Source organism: Bombina bombina, chromosome 4, assembly GCF_027579735.1.
Source record: "Bombina bombina isolate aBomBom1 chromosome 4, aBomBom1.pri, whole genome shotgun sequence".
NCBI classification, from domain to species: Eukaryota; Metazoa; Chordata; class Amphibia; order Anura; family Bombinatoridae; genus Bombina; species Bombina bombina.
In genome coordinates, this window is record NC_069502.1 from 1,076,648,993 (window position 1) to 1,076,662,322 (window position 13,330).

Sequence of the window (13,330 nt, forward strand, 5' to 3'; positions counted from 1 at the left end):
AATGCCCTACCCTATTCTAAATTACAAAGTAACCAGCTCTTTTACCAGCCCTTTAAAGGGCTTTTTGCGGGGCATTGCCCCAAAGTAATCAGCTCTTTTACCTGAAAAAAACTACAACCCTCCCAACATTGAAACCCACCACCAACATACCCCTACTCTAACCCACCCAAACCCCCTTAAAAAAACCTAACACTAACCCCCTGAAGATCATCCTACCTTAAAGGGACACTAAACCCAGAAAAAAAGTCATCTTAAATTGAAATATCGATATATTTTCTATATTTTTGTAATTTGCATTGCGTTTATAATATTTACCCTTTCTTAGCAATCCGATTGCGAAAATACAAGGTTTTCCAAACCCACCGACGGCGATTCATTACCATCATCCAATTCTGAACGATAACCCAGGTTATGAAAATGGCGTCGGTTTGATGATATGCGCATGCGCGATATACCGTCCACGTCATTCTTGACGTAACTCACAGCAAACCAGCAGACCTGCTGTGTTGATATCAGACAGAGCTGCTGAATAGAGCAGGTAAGTGTGGATCGCTGCAAGAATCTCCCTAGTAATAACGAGCATTAATTCTATATGTATAGAAAAACGGACAAAATTATCAATGAAACCCATATTAATTTTATTTAACTGTATGCTCAATACACTGAATAGAGCAGGTAAGTGAGGATTGCTGCGAGAATCTCCCTAACAATAACGAGCATTAATTCTATATGTGTATAAAAACGGACAAACTTATGAATAAAACACATTAATTTTATTTCACTTTATGCTGAATTTGATGAATAGAGTTTGTAAGAGCACAGCATATGCTTATTTACAATACCACTGTATGGCTAAGTGTGGTATCATGGATCAGATATGCACATGCGCGGGTCAACGGATCGTAATGCGCATGCGCCGGGTGACGACATTGTCACTTAATGATATGCAGAAAATTGCAATACGATTGGAAATTGAAGTTTGGTGTGCACGGCCCATATTAGAGGGTTGGCTGTAATGATGTCATCTTAGGAAAATACATTTTAATTTTATAGTGTTCAGAAAGATCGTTGTACTGTAAAAGTAGGTAAGTGATGAAATATACACGTTAGTGATTTGAAATTGATGGTCAGGTTATGGACAAAAAACTTAAGTTTTGGAATCCTTTAAGCCGTCTTCACCCAACCGGGCCGTTTTAAATAGAAATAATTTAGTTAATAATAGTAAGTTTTATTTAGATTTATTAAAATAATATTTAAGTTGGGGGGGTTAGGGTTAGACTTAGGTTTAGGGGTTAATAATTTTAATATAGGTGGCGGCGGTATAGGGGGGGCAGGATAGGGGTTAATAACTTTAATATAGGTGGCGGCGGGGTCCGGGAGCGGCGGCTTAGGGGTCAAACAATTTATTTAGTTGCGGCGGGGTCCGGGATCCGCAGGATAGGGGTTAATAAGTTTATGTAGGTGGCGGCAGTATAGGGGGCAGCAGATTAGGGGTTAATATGTATAATGTAGGGGGGGCGGGGTCCGGGAGCGGCGGTTTAGGGGTTAACTTGTTTAATATAGTTGCGGCTGGATCCAGGAGCGGCGGTTTAGGGAGTAATACATTTATTTAGTTGCAGCGGTGTAGGGGGGACAGATTAGGGGTGTTTAGACTCGGGGTACATGTTAGGGTGTTAGGTGCAGGCACTTCCCATAGGAATCAATGGGATATCGGGCAGCAGCGAACATGCGCTTTCGCTATGGTCAGACTCCCATTGATTCCTATGGGATCCGCCGCCTCCAGGGTGGCGGATTGAAATCCAGGTACGCCGGCCCGGAATAGTGGCGAGCGTACCTGGTAGTAGTTTGATAACTACCAAAAGTAGTCAGATTGTGCCGAACTTGCGTTCGGAACATCTGTAGTGACGTAACTATCGATCTGTGTCGGACTGTGTCCGGCGGATCGTAGGTTACATCACTATATTCTACTTTTGATGGGCAGTAGGGCTTGATAACTATGGCGAATCAGCCTCGCCACAAATACGCTGCAGAATTCCAGTGTATTTGCGGTTGACGGCTTGATAACTAGAGGCCATAGTCTAATGCATAATATTATGTGACAGAAGCCTATTAGATATGACATTTAAATATATCAGCATATCAAATGTTCCCAAGGATGTTTATTGGGTTGAGGTACAGTAATTGTGGAACAAAAGCCATGTGAATAGGTGTCCAGTTTTCAGTCAGAAAGTCCAATATTTTTGAAGTCCATGAGTGTTAGTTAAAAAGACACTGAACCCAATTTTTTTCTTTTGTGATTCAGATAGAGCATGCAATTTTAAACAACTTTCTAATTTACTCCTATTATTAAATTTTCTTTATTCTCTTGGTATCTTTATTTGAAATGCAAGAATGTAAGTTTAGATGCCTGCCCATTTTTGGTGAACAACCTGGGTTTTCCTTGCTGATTGGTGGATAAATTCATCCACCAATAAAAAAATTGCTGTCCAGAGTACTGAACCAAAAAAAAAGCTTAAATGCCTTCTTTTTTAAATAAAGATAGCAAGAGAACAAAGAAAGTTTGGTAATAGGAGTAGATTAGAAAGTTGCTTAAAATTGCATGCTGTAGAAAATGTACTGCTCTAGGAGGAGGGAGGTTCCGGTGGAGGAGGAGCTGCTCAGCTCTGTTCTCCAGTCTCATAGCTCTTGGCGGTGGGTTTTTCACGCCTCTCCCCGACTTGTGGGGTTGCTTGCTGGACAGCTGAAAACAACGCTTCTGGAACCTAAGCAGTGATAAGTAGTGATGTCGCGAATAGTTCGCCGGCGAATAGTTCCCGGCGAACATAGCATGTTCGCGTTCTCCGCGGACGACGAACATATGCGATGTTCGGTCCGCCCCCTATTCCTCATCATTGAGTAAACTTTGACCCTGTACCTCACAGTCAGAAGATATATTCCAGGGGATCAGGGAGGTTGGGGGCTAAGGGGGATGCTACACCACAGCATATGTAAATATGCTATAAAAAACATTTAAAAAAAATTAAAAACCTTTTATTTTAGTACTGGCAGACTTTCTGCCAGTACTTAAGATGGCGGGGACAATTGTGGGGTGGGGGAGGGAAGGGAGCTGTTTGGGAGGGATCAGGGGGTCTGATGTGTCAGGTGGGAGGCTGATCTCTACGCTAAAGCTAAAATTAACCCTGCAAGCTCCCTACAAACTACCTAATTAACCCCTTCACTGCTAGCCATAATACACGTGTGATGTGCAGCAGCATTTAGCGGCCTTCTAATTACCAGAAAGCAATGCCAAAGTCATATATGTCTGCTATTTCTGAACAAAGGGGATCCCAGAGAAGCATTTACAACCATTTGTGCCATAATTGCACAAGCTGTTTGTAAATAATTTCAGTGAGAAACCTAAAATTGCGAAAAAATGTAAGTTTTTTTTAAATTTGATTGCATTTGGCGGTGAAATGGTGGCATGAAATATACCAAAATGGGCCTAGACCAATACTTTGGGTTTTCTACTACACTACACTTAAGCTAAAATTAACTCTACAAGCTGCCTACATGCTCCCTAATTAACCCCTTCACTGCTGGGCATAAAACACGTGTGGTGCGCAGTGGTATTTAGCAGCCTTCTAATTACCAAAAAGCAACGCCAAAGCCATATAAGTCTGCTATTTCTGAACAAAGGGGATCCCAGAGAAGCATTTACAACCATTTATGCCATAATTGCATAAGTTGTTTGTCAATAATTTCTGTGAGAAACCTAAAGTTTGTGAAAAAGTGAACACAATTTTTTTTTATTTGATCGCATTTGGCGGTGAAATGGTGGCATTAAATATACCAAAATAGGCCTAGATCAATACTTTGGGTTGTCTACTACACTACACTTAAGCTAAAATTAACTCTACAAGCTGCCTACATGCTCCCTAATTAACCCCTTCACTGCTGGGCATAAAACACGTGTGGTGCGCAGTGGTATTTAGCAGCCTTCTAATTACCAAAAAGCAACGCCAAAGCCATATAAGTCTGCTATTTCTGAACAAAGGGGATCCCAGAAAAGCATTTACAACCATTTATGCCATAATTGCATAAGTTGTTTGTCAATAATTTCTGTGAGAAACCTAAAGTTTGTGAAAAAGTGAACACAATTTTTTTTTATTTGATCGCATTTGGCGGTGAAATGGTGGCATTAAATATACCAAAATGGGCCTAGATCAATACTTTGGGTTGTCTACTACACTACACTTAAGCTAAAATTAACTCTACAAGCTGCCTACATGCTCCCTAATTAACCCCTTCACTGCTGGGCATAAAACACGTGTGGTGCGCAGTGGAATTTAGCAGCCTTCTAATTACCAAAAAGCAACGCCAAAGCCATATAAGTCTGCTATTTCTGATCAAAGGGGATCCCAGAGAAGCATTTACAACCATTTATGCCATAATTGCATAAGTTGTTTGTAAATAATTTCTGTGAGAAACCTAAAGTTTGTGAAAAAGTGAACAATTTTTTTTTTATTTGATCGCATTTGGCGGTGAAATGGTGGCATTAAATATACCAAAATGGGCCTAGATCAATACTTTGGGTTGTCTACTACACTACACTTAAGCTAAAATTAACTCTACAAGCTGCCTACATGGTCCCTAATTAAAGGGATAGTAAACCCAATTTTTTTATTTCATGATTCAGATAGAGCATGAGATTTTAAGCACCTTTCTAATTTACTCCTATTATCAATTTTTCTTTGTTCTCATGCTATCTTGATTTGAAAAAGCAGTACTGTAAGCTTTAGAGCCAGACCATTTTTTGTTCAGCACATGAGTAGCACTTGCTGATTTGTGGCTAAATGTAGCAAACCAATCAGCAGCTCTACCAAGGTGCTGAACTAAAAAATGGGCCGGCTCCTAACCTTTTATTACTGCTTTTTCAAATCAAGATTACATGAGAACAAAGAAAAATTGATAATAGGGGTAAATTAGAAAGTTGCTTAAAATTGCATGCTCTATCTGAATCATGAAAGAAAAAAATGAGGGGTTAGTATCCCTTTAACCCCTTCACTGCTGGGCATAAAACACGTGTGGTGTGCAGTGGCATTTAGCAGCCTTCTAATTACCAAAAAGCAACGCCAAAGCCATATAAGTCTGCTATAATGGCATGTCTGGCACACAGTGTTGGGGCAAGGGTCCATCTGACCACTGATACCTGGTCTGCAAAGCATGGTCAGGGCAGGTATATCACCTACACTGCGCACTGTGAAGCGGGCGTAACCCTTACACTACCTGATCGATACAACATTATACCTGATGTTTTAAAGCACGTTGTTCCAAACAATTTAGGAATGTTAGGTGATTTATGCCCTTTATGGATTAAAACCAGACTCTGCATCAACTATGCAATTTTCCATGGGAGTTTTGCCATGGATCCCCCTCCGGCATGCCACAGTCCAGGTGTTAGTCCCCTTGAAACAACTTTTCCATCACTATTGTGGCCAGAAAGAGTCCCTGTGGGTTTTAAAATTCGACTGCCTATTGAAGTCTATGGCGGTTCGCCCGGTTCGCCGGTTTGCGAACATTTGCGGAAGTTCGGTTCGCCGTTCGTGAACCCAAATTTTTATGTTCGCGACATCACTAGTGATAAGTCATCTCACTGTTAAGGCAAAACAAGCCTGCAAAAAGATCTAGTTGTCAGCCCTTACTCTACAACACCTGAACTATCCAATATAAAAGTTCAACTTATTGCCTCAAATAGATTCTGTTTTCCCCGGTGTACACCCTTACCCAGTGGAGGAGCTAGAAGCAACACAAAGGCCTAGATTTGGAGTTTGGCGTTAGCCTTGAAAACCAGCGTTAGAGGCTCCTAACGCTGGTTTTAGGCTAACTCTGGTATTTGGAGTCACTCAAAAAAGGGTCTAACGCTCACTTTTCAGCCGCGACTTTTCCATACCGCAGATCCCCTTACGTAAATTGCGTATCCTATCTTTTCAATGGGATTTTTCTAACTCCGGTATTTAGAGTCGTGGCTGAAGTGAGCGTTAGAACTCTAACGACAAAACTCCAGCCGCAGGAAAAAAAGTCAGTAGTTAAGAGCTTTCTGGGCTAACGCCGGTTCATAAAGCTCTTAACTACTGTACTCTAAAGTACACTAACACCCATAAACTACCTATGTAACCCTAAACCGAGGCCCCCCCACATCGCCGCCACTCTATTAATTTTTTTAACCCCTAATCTGCCGACCGCACACCGCCGCCACCTACGTTATCCTTATGTACCCCTAATCTGCTGCCCCTAACACCGCCGACCCCTATATTATATTTAGTAACCCCTAACCTGCCCCCCACAACGTCGCCGCCAGCTACCTACACTTATTAACCCCTAATCTGCCGACCGCAAAGCGCCGCCACCTACGTTATCCTTATGTACCCCTAATCTGCTGCCCCTAACACCGCCGACCCCTATATTATATTTATTAACCCCTAATCTGCCCCCCACAACGTCGCCTCCACCTGCCTACACTTATTAACCCCTAATCTGCCGACTGGACCGCACCGCTACTATAATAAAGTTATTAACCCCTAATCCGCCTCACTAACCCTATAATAAATAGTATTAACCCCTAATCTGCCCTCCCTAACATCGCCGACACCTAACTTCAATTATTAACCCCTAATCTGCCGACCGGAGCTCACCGCTATTCTAATAAATGTATTAACCCCTAAAGCTAAGTCTAACCCTAACACTAACACCCCCCTAAGTTAAATATAATTTACATCTAACAAAATTAATTAACTCTTATTAAATAAATTATTCCTATTTAAAGCTAAATACTTACCTGTAAAATAAATCCTAATATAGCTACAATATAAATTATAATTACATTGTAGCTATTTTAGGATTAATATTTATTTTACAGGCAACTTTGTAATTATTTTAACCAGGTACAATAGCTATTAAATAGTTAAGAACTATTTAATAGTTACCTAGTTAAAATAATTACAAAATTACCTGTCAAATAAATCCTAACCTAAGTTACAATTAAACCTAACACTATACTATCATTAAATTAATTAAATAAAATACCTACAATTACCTACAATTAAACCTAACACTACACTATCAATAAATTAATTAAATACAATACCTACAATTACCTACAATTAAACCTAACACTACACTATCAATACATTAATTAAATACAAAACCTACAAATAACTACAATGAAATAAACTAACTAAAGTACAAAAAATAAAAAAGAACTAAGTTACAAAAAATAAAAAAATATCTACAAACATAAGAAAAATATTACAACAATTTTAAACTAATTACACCTACTCTAAGCCCCCTAATAAAACAACAAAGCCCCCCAAAATAAAAAATGCCCTACCCTATTCTAAATTACTAAAGTTAAAAGCTCTTTTACCTTACCAGCCCTGAACAGGGCCCTTTGCGGGGCATGCCCCAAGAAGTTCAGCTCTTTTGCCTGTAAAAAAAACATACAATACCCCCCCCAACATTACAACCCACCACCCACATACCCCTAATCTAACCCAAACCCCCCTTAAATAAACCTAACACTAAGCCCCTGAAGATCTTCCTACCTTGTCTTCACCATACCAGGTTCACCGATCGGTCCTGAAGAGCTCCTTCGATGTCCTGATCCAAGCCCAAGCGGGGGGCTGAAGATGTCCATGATCTGGTAGAAGTCTTCATCCAAGCGGGGCAGAAGAGGTCTTCCATCCGATTGAAGTCTTCATTCAGGCGGCATCTTCTATCGACATCCATCTGGAGCGGAGCGGCAGCATCCTGAAGACCTCCGACGCGGAACATCCATCCTGGCCGACGACTGAACGACGAATGACAGTTCCTTTAAATGACATCATCCAAGATGGCGTCCCTCGAATTCCGATTGGCTGATAGGATTCTATCAGCCAATCGGAATTAAGGTAGGAATATTCTGATTGGCTGATGGAATCAGCCAATCAGATTTAGCTCGCATTCTATTGGCTGATCGGAACAGCCAATAGAATGCGAGCTCAATCTGATTGGCTGATTGGATCAGCCAATCGGATTGAACTTGATTCTGATTGGCTGATTCCATCAGCCTACCTTATATAGGGGTCGGCGATGTTAGGGCAGCAGATTAGGGGTACACAGGGATAATGTAAGTAGCGGCGGTTTACGGAGCGGTAGATTAGGGGTTAATAATAATATGCAGGGGTCAGCGATAGCGGGGGCGGCAGAATAGGGGTTAATAAGTGTAAGGTTAGGGGTGTTTAGACTCGGGGTACATGTTAGAGTGTTAGGTGCAGACGTAGGAAGTGTTTACGCATAGCAAACAATGGGGCTGCGTTAGGAGCTGAACGCGGCTTTTTTGCAGGTGTTAGGTTTTTTTTCAGCTCAAACAGCCCCATTGTTTTCTATGGGGGAATCGTGCACGAGCACGTTTTTGAGGCTGGCCGCTTGCGTAAGCAACTCTGGTATCGAGAGTTGAAGCTGCGTTAAATATGCTCTACGCTCCTTTTTTGGAGCCTAACGCAGCCTTTATGTGGACTCTCAATACCAGAGTTATTTTTATGGTGCGGCCAGAAAAAAGCCAGCGTTAGCTACGCGGGTCCTTACCGACAAAACTCTAAATCTAGCCGAAAGTTTGTTATATGTTCAAGGGGCATTCCGGCTCTCCCTGCACATCAGCAGGATACATCTGATTTAAATCTACTGGCATACCTACTTGTTTTAACCCCCACTGCACCCGCTGAAAATCTAGTCCTGTACAGACATGATACCTACCTTAAGAGAGGAAATCCTGGGATCATTTGACCCTCATCTCTTCTAGTCGCCGGCGGTGACCCTCTCCCACCGGTGCTGCGTGAGAGGGGGCGGGTGCTGGAACCGGCTGGATCTAAGGACCGGAGGGATACGATCTCTGGCTGCACTCTATCTCCAGGAGGCTGTTGTTTGACCCTCACTCCCTCCTTTCCCACCGTTGCTGAGTGAGAGGAGGCGGGGTGGATCCGGTCGGCAATTGAGTTCCGGAGCCTGAGAGTGTGCAGCAGGGAGGCTCTCCTTGTACATCTATTGGACTGGCGTGTCTTCAGCAGGGAGCCTCATCGTGTGTTCATATAGGCGGGTGGCAAGTGAGGAGGTAAGACTGTGAACTCTCTGTTTATTTAGCATGGAAGGAGAGACCGGCTAATACATAGAATTTATAAGTGCAGATAAGGGTGCAGAGGGAGCCGGCTTTTTCTTTTTTCCATTGAACGCAAGCTATCCTTAAGTACAGCAGTTCAGCGCTATAACTAGGGCCTAAGAGAAGGTGCAGAACATACAGCAACTAAATTTGTGAAAACGCCACCGTGGTTTTTCAGGAGATAACTTTAAACTGTTATAACAGAAGAAAACCAAGGGAAAACAGTAGAAAAGGGGAAAGGAGGAGAAAAAAAAGATTAAAAGAGACATTGTTTCAAAAAATATCAATAGCCGAGAGATAATTGGGCAACATTGTGTGATGGCTTGCTACAAAACTCTCTAACTCAGAATACAAAGGCGCTACAGTACATAACTAAGATTCTCTCCATACGTTGTCATAATTCTGTTATTTAATTGATACAATCTGCTTATCCATAAAATCTGAAGAAAACAGAAAGCAGAACTAATTAACTTAACATCCTATTTTTTCCCCTGTTATATTGGTCGGGCTGCTTTATACTTCGGATTGAGAAGGGGAGAGGAAGAAAACAAAGGGAACATTGTCTCAAAGGGGAAGGAAAGGAGAAGGGAAGGGAAAAAAAATAAATACCAATCCTAAACAAGCTAAGAGACATTTGGACAGTATTACGTGCTGGGTTGTTACAAACTCTCTAACTTAGAATCTCAAAGAGTTCATAACTAAGACTCTTGTACATATTGTTTTTCTTGTACATATTGTTTTTCTTGTACATATTGTTTTTCTTTCTTCTTTCTTCTCTCCTTTTTTTTTTTTTTTTGTGTAATATTGATCAGACAGCACTGTTCCCTGGCTTTATAAGACTGGAAAAAGCCCTCACATAATCATATTGGCTTTCTAATTGTTTAGAAAACGGAAAAGAAAAATAAGCTAAAGGAAATAGAGGTTCTTTACAATAGGAATCACTCTCACTCATGGTTAAGTAATATATGCACTTAAGTTCATAATGCTATAGACCTTTATTTAGGTCATCTTAATAATTGTTGATTAAGAACCCAGACTCAGGTGCTTAGTAAATATTGAGAGGAAAGTGATTGGCACTGTTGTTTTCCAGGGAAATAGTAGTGGTGTTAAAAAAAACTGACTCTATTTACATTTTTGTCATTATAAACTAGAGGGGTTTCTTTTGGCCATTAAGATTAAAACACTTAGAAATACAACTAAGTTCTAACATACATTGTATTAGAGGGTTTTTCATCTGTACACCCCCTGGGAAGACAGCATTAATAACATACATAATAAGCTAAGGCCTAGATTTGGAGTTTGGCGTTAGCCATGAAAACCAGCGTTAGAGGCCCCTAACGCTGGTTTCTTACGGACTCTGGTATTTAGAGTTCAGTTACCGACACTCAAAAATCACTTAACGCTCAAATTTCTACCGACAGCTCAAACCCAGTAGTAAACATATACCGACAAAATAAACATTCACGAATCACAAAACAAATATTACACAAAGTATACTTACACTCATACAAACACTACACTATGTTTATTTTTAAGATTTAATAATTTTTCATCAAAATACAAATGATCAAAGTTGCGAGATCTCGGGTGTTAGAAAAAAAAATACACAAATCCATTTTACCATTGACTTACATTGACACACGGGAAAAGACCCTCATATACCTACATCTAACTAATAACATTATCACAAATATACACTCATCGATGCATACAAACAATATACACCACATGACTGTCAGGGTTTTACCATTCTGTACCTTTAACTACTAATTATCATACTGCTATTTAAGGCTCCACCTAGTGTTGAACGTTGCTTGGTAATTTGTTCAGTCACTCACTGTTCCTGAACGCTTCGCACCCAGCCATTCCCTCCTGTCTAAGTTGGGATTCCCTGCTACTGATACTAATTCCTGTTACTCAAGACTTGTGGTATTGCAGCTCCACAACTCTGTTCCTGTCTCTCTCGCTGCTGCTTGCTTCCTGCTCACTCGCATGCTGGTCCGTTGGCGTGTGACGTCACTCACTGTTCCTGAACGCTTCGCACCCAGCCATTCCCTCCTGTCTAAGTTGGGATTCCCTGCTACTGATACTAATTCCTGTTACTCAAGACTTGTGGTATTGCAGCTCCACAACTCTGTTCCTGTCTCTCTCGCTGCTGCTTGCTTCCTGCTCACTCGCATGCTGGTCCGTTGGCGTGTGACGTCACTAGTTGAAACCGCAGCCGCCACACACTCTCACTGAATCTCTGCACACGCTGTCTGCATTACTTCTCCGGTAACTCCGCTTCTGCTCCACGCTGAGGATACTATTTGGGAAGTCGGTTTGTATATACTATCATCAGGATTACCGGTCTGTATTACCAATATACAAATAAGGATATCTTGCCTCTCATGTAATTTGTTGCTGCTTGCCTCAAATAATCAAGTAATCAAGTTTACCTGCCATACTAAGCTATTAACCAGTTTATTTCATGCACTAACTGTTACATCAACTTATCCGCTTGTGATTCATTTCATTGACTTGCACAGTGACTTTTGCCATATCTATCATTTTGCTTAAATAGCACTGCTCCATTTTGCATTAACCTCTGATGAACTTTATGTGCTTAAACTGACTTTAACCCAGCAACTACTCACAACTACAAATCTTGTATCTGGTTGTAAATAACCAATGAAGCTACCTTGCACAACTCTATCTAAAGTGTGTGTGTGTGTGCGCAAGCTATGTAAATATTTTATATGTGTGTGATGCGAGTCTGCAACTATTTTGGAAGTGAATAAGCTTCTCTCTAAACTCTGGAATTCGAGTTATCCTACATTACCATACTATATTGTTGTTTAGCTCATTCCAACTCCTTTTGGTATACCATCTTCACACTGTATCCTACAGTAGTGACCCTCAGATCTATGAGCATAACAGGGTTCACACAAGTTAGATCTTAGTGAACCCGAGGTAAGGTGTGAGACTGAGTGGTCCTGCAAGAACAAGGGTACTAGTTCATACTTAAACATTACATATTACCAAGCCTATAAAAATAACTAGTACCTTGTTTAATGGATATAACAGAGCTTTACAATAGGGTTGGCTCCCTAGCTCAAAGTATGGATCACATGATACAGGCACTAAGGGAGATACAATTGGAGAACCAAAACATCAGAAAATTCATAAATGATCATCTTGCCAGTAAGCCTCCTGTAGCTGAAAATTCAGCTGAACCTTTAATTAGCCCTCCTGAAAAATTCTCTGGGGAGAGAGCTTTGTTTAGGGATTTTAAGAACTCTTGTACACTGATGTTTACTCTGAAACCTAAATCATATCCAACAGATAGGGTCAGGGTATTAACTGTTATCTCATTCTTACGTGGTGAGGCCAGGTCTTGGGCTAATGCCTATTATGAAAAAGATGATCCCATCTTAAATTCTCTCGATGCATTATTTTCTGCCATGTCTCTGCTTTATGAGGATCACAATAAACAGAACACAGCAGAAACAGCTATCAGGTCCTTACGTCAAGGGAAAAGAGTCGTGGAAGAATATATCACGGACTTCAAACGTTGGGCACCGGACACTCAGTGGAACACTCCAGCGTTAAGGAATCAATACCGATTAGGTCTCAGTGAAGCAATAAAAGATGAGCTTGCACGTGGTATCATTCCTGATGATTTAGAAGCCCTCATGACACTTAGCATAGGTATAGACCGAAGGTTAAGGGAAAGAAAATCTGAAAGATCCTTCAGTGATGCAAGTTACAGAAAATTATCCACTTATCATGCTACGCCTTCAACCTTACCAGCAAGGTCCTTTGATGAACCTATGGATGTAGCAGTGATTCGTGGTCCTCTAAAACCAGAAGAAAAAGCTAGGCGCAAATTATTGAACCTTTGTTTATACTGCGCTGATAAAGATCACACTGTTAAGGATTGTCCATTACTTCTTCGCCAAAAGAAGGGTAAGACACCTCCTAGTTATCATATAATCAATATGGTACATGATTTCAATTCTCATTTGTCCCTTCCTCTCTCCCTACAGTGGCATCATCGGAAGATAGACGTACAGGCCGTAGTTGACTCTGGCGCATCTGGGAATTTTGTAGATATTTCCTTTGTTGTTAAAAATAAGATCCCACTAATAAAAAAGAGTGTTTCACTTGCTATACGTTTGG